Source organism: Pinus tabuliformis, chromosome 6 (assembly GCF_031772625.1).
Source record: "Pinus tabuliformis cultivar Carrire ecotype Pingquan chromosome 6, CPIR1, whole genome shotgun sequence".
Lineage (NCBI taxonomy): Eukaryota > Viridiplantae > Streptophyta > Pinopsida > Pinales > Pinaceae > Pinus > Pinus tabuliformis.
The window spans coordinates 1,365,834,944-1,365,839,401 of record NC_142292.1 but is presented as its reverse complement, the minus strand read 5'-3'; positions in this window follow the sequence as shown (position 1 = coordinate 1,365,839,401).

The following is a 4,458-nucleotide window of genomic DNA, read 5'->3' as shown; positions in this document are numbered from 1 at the left end:
TCAGTGGGATAAATCTCACATCTTCTTCTTCAACAATGGTCAAAGAGTTCAAGACCATCTAGCTCGAACTATTGTTTTTCAAACAGATAGTCTCCTGGTTAAATATCTAAGAATCTCGTTGGAAATGAAATCTTTAAAAGTATTATGCTAGTAGGATATGCTCAATCATATTAAAAAGCACCTTGCCAATTGGACACTCTATTATTTGAATCTGACAGGATGATTTACCTTACTGAAATTGGTCCTTCAATCCCTCCTAGTGTATTAGATGTCCATACTCCCTCCTCTGAAATTGGTGTACAAAGAGATTGTGGCATGTTTTAGGAAATGTTTGTGTAAGGGAGTGAAGCAAGGAAATAAAAGGCCATTAGTGGCATGGGATAAAGTATGTGTACCAAAATTGGGAGGAGGTATAGGGTTGTGGGATTCAGAAACATGTATTAGGATCAAAATTATGGTGGAGTTGATTGAAAGGGGTATTGGAACTATGGAAGCGGATCTAGTATCGCAAGTATTGTCCAAACATCTCTCAAGAGGAGAAGATCAAAAAATAGCCTTCCTAGTGGCCTCTTCTATTTGGATTCTACCTCATGAGAATAATTTTCTTATTCAAGATCATATGTTCTGGGAGATTCAACTCCATAGTCTCGTTGGAGATAATGGAAATCACAATTACATTATCAATCAATGCAAGTGTGGCCATTGTTACTCCCAAGCTAGAAAAAAAGGAAAATACAAATTGCTCCCAATCTAGATAAACTAAGATGGTGTCATAAACCCAAAGGTATGTTCATAGATAAGGAAGGTTATATAATCATGGCAGGACACCAAGAATCTCTTCAGGATCCTCTATGGTGGAGAATATGGACTGGGAAACTATTTCCAAAGGTAGCCCACTTCCTATGGTTAACAGGAATATAGAAACTGCTAACATGGGAATTGCACATAAATAAAGGACATTTTGGACCATCCTATTTCCACCTCACTAAGGGATAGGAGGAAACCATTGAGCACTGCTAAATTCCTATAGTTTCATTGGAAATCTATCGAATAAATTTCTCTACCTCTTTAGACATCTTGACTACTCCCCAAACAACCTCAAAGAAACTTTGGAGTCACGGTGCCTATCTCTATTTAAAAATATGTTGGTTAATAGGGAATGGGTACTAACATTAGGGCTCATACTATGGAATGTGTGGAAAGAATATCACAACAACCCAATCTTCAAGGATCTGAAACCATCCAAGGATCACGTTTGGAAGATTACAATGCAAAATTCGAGAGAACTCATTCTATTGGAAATGTGGGAACTCGATGACTAGAAGGAGAATTAGTTGGAAGAGATAATATTGAGAGACGTACAAATATCCCAGGAGATGGTGATACCACATAGGACTTAGCAACCTTCACAGATAAATCCTTACTCCTTATGTTGTATTCTTCCCCTTGTGGGTCTCATAAAATTGAGCTTTGACAGGGCATCGAAAGGGAATCCTAGACTCGCAATCTTTGGAGGTGTTCTCCAAGATGACCAAGACAAATCAGGAATTTATATGTAGGGTACTATGGCCATACTAGTAACAATGTAGCAAAATTTAATGCATTAGAGAGAGGGCTCTGAATTGTGAGGGAGGAGGGATCCACAAATTATAGTGGAGGCAGCTCAAAAACTCAACACCAATTATGAAAGTTTTCATTAGTTGGAGGTTGGTGCTATTAATGCCTCAGATCTAGGCAATGTTGTTATCCCTCCCCTACGTAATCACCACACACTCTCACAGATCTGGTAACAAAGTGGGAAATGTTCACCCTATGCTTGTCACCCTATTCCCAATCTTGATGTAACATGAGATGTCTATCAATAGGTGGGTCACAAACATGAACGAATAAGGATACATCCCACTATGCAAAGATAATTAATGGAATTTACAGTAGTTGCATTTTTTTGTACCAAAAGAGTGGATGGTGGTATAGTCAGTGATGATTGAGAACCTAGGAGAATTTAAGTGATACAATGTTGGTTTTGATTTCCTTCATATCGATTAAAATGGGACTCCAAAGAAGCCTTGGTTTCATTAACTAGTTCCCACTAGAGGTTCTGAGTAGACAGAAATTGCGCATTGCATTGAGGAATGAGTGAGACACACTGGATACACTAGGATACATAGCGCATTTTGATGTGCATGGTTTGCTTCCAGAGTTTTTTTAGTTAATCCACATAAGGTATAAGGACTCTTATCACGTACATTCATTTGTGTTGGCCTATTTTGTGATTATATATATTTGGAATCTTAGACATGCTGTGATAGGGCATACCAATTTTCCTTCTCAGGTGAAATTAGGGCATGGGAGTGGTATTTTGTTATTATAGAAGGTGTTTAGCCCCTCCCTTGGGTGGCTGACAAGTATAAGAAGGTGGAATATTAATTCTATTGGGGAAATTAACCTCTTATTTTATAAACGGTCTATTTTTTTGTGTTTGCATCCTGCTCAACTTGGCGTCCATTCCAATGTCTAAATTTTCTTGGTTCTATGTAGAGAGGTGGGTGGGATTTTTCTCCTCGAGGATTTATTTTCAGAGCAGTGACTGGATCATTGCTTTGCAGCTTGCTGTGTCTAAATTTGTGGAAAACAATGGAAGGCTGAAAAGGAAGTTTTCAATGAGTTGGAAGTCATGGACGGTTGAAGAATTCTACAGGTTGGGGACCTTCCCCTATCCACTTAACATGGCTAGTCAGGGTATTAGCAAGGTGATTTTTTCAGGACAAGAAGCTCTAGGCATAAACATGAACATGAAACCTCAAAGAGGTTGGGCATGCCATGGGATGGATATGTGAGGTCTTCAGTTTCAATAGTAGCAGCAACAACAGGGCCAAGGTGAAACAATGGACCCTCCATTTTCCTCCTTACCTTCAATGAGAAACACTTCCTCAATGGAGGAAAAACTGAATAGCCTTCATCAATTGCATAACTTGTTGGTCCAGCTCAATCTAGATAGAAAAGATGACCATAGTGATATCATTGATTTCGTGAACCATATCTATCGTAATATGTGGGAGATGCATGAAAGAATGGCTAGATTTTGGAGAGGACGGCAGTGCATCCATGAGCACATGGATCGGCTGGAAACTAGGTCAACACACATGGGGGGGTCACATGCATTATGAGTTCAAACCCCACCATCCTCTGGCTCAACTCTAGACCACCTTGTTCTGGTAACTTCTGATGATACTTGATGAGTATTGGTTTCTTCTTTATGTTGTAAATATTTTGGAAATGGTCTCTGATTAGTGTATGAAAATCATTATTTTTTTGGAAATATGTTACATATGTGGGCAAGTACCTATTGGCCTAGTAAGATTGAGGCCAACAGGCTTTTGAAAATTGCCATGAAACGATCTAATATTTTGACGTAATGGAAATTGTTGGCATAAAATTTTGATTAGAAGACCAGGGGTTCAACCACTGGTTGCCAACAAAGGTTTCCACTGTAATATAGCACATTGTTGGCATTTTCATTCCTCCACGAGGGAGAAATGTCTCACTCGAGGCATGTTGAGACATTCAAAGAGGAAGGGGATCGAAGGATGAAGTCAAGGATCTATTAACGAACAGATCATTCATTCCTCCAACAAGTATATAACATTTTTGAAAATATTAAAAACTTTGCATGTAGTTAAGACCCACTAGAAATTTTTAATTCACAAAGAAAAAAGAGTAATGACCTATTTAATATTATAAGTATATAAAATACATTTCTGATCTTTTATATTAAAATTTATAACCTCTTTCATACTATCGATATATATTTAAATAGTTCATTTACTTTATTTAAATTATTTATCTATTTTATTTTAATAATTTATATAAATTTGAAATTTATTTATTATTTTTTTTTAAATCAAAACTACAAATTTATAAATATTAAGATAAAGTAATAATAAATTTATTTTGATAGGGTATAATGGTGTGAGGAGGGATGGAGTCTACACCTAGAAGGATGAGAATGAAAGTCGACCTAGGTCTTCAGACCGGGTTTTGTAGGATTCTAGACTGTCAAGTATAATCGTGCAAAGCTTTAGATAATGGATTGCACCCAGTCATAGTTTTTCTTCTCGTAAGTCAGTGGCCTCACCTTTGTTATCCACGCATTCTTTGTTCTCCCCATAGTTGGAAGATGTGTTGGAAAATTTAGGGTTTCAGCGATCCATGTCGAAGTTGACCTGTGAGACACCAACCTTCAGACCCTCATGAACGATCAAGAACAGGTGGATTTTAAACCTGAGGATGAAGCTTACTAGCAAATCTAGGCTAGTACCCTAGATATCACCCATGCTCGGATCGTAAATAGATTAGAAGCCTGGGAAGTGAGCACCCTAGTAACCCTTTTTGAGGGTGAAACCACACATATGATTGAGATGTCATTTGGAGGCTCGAAAACTATAACCCTATCCTCAG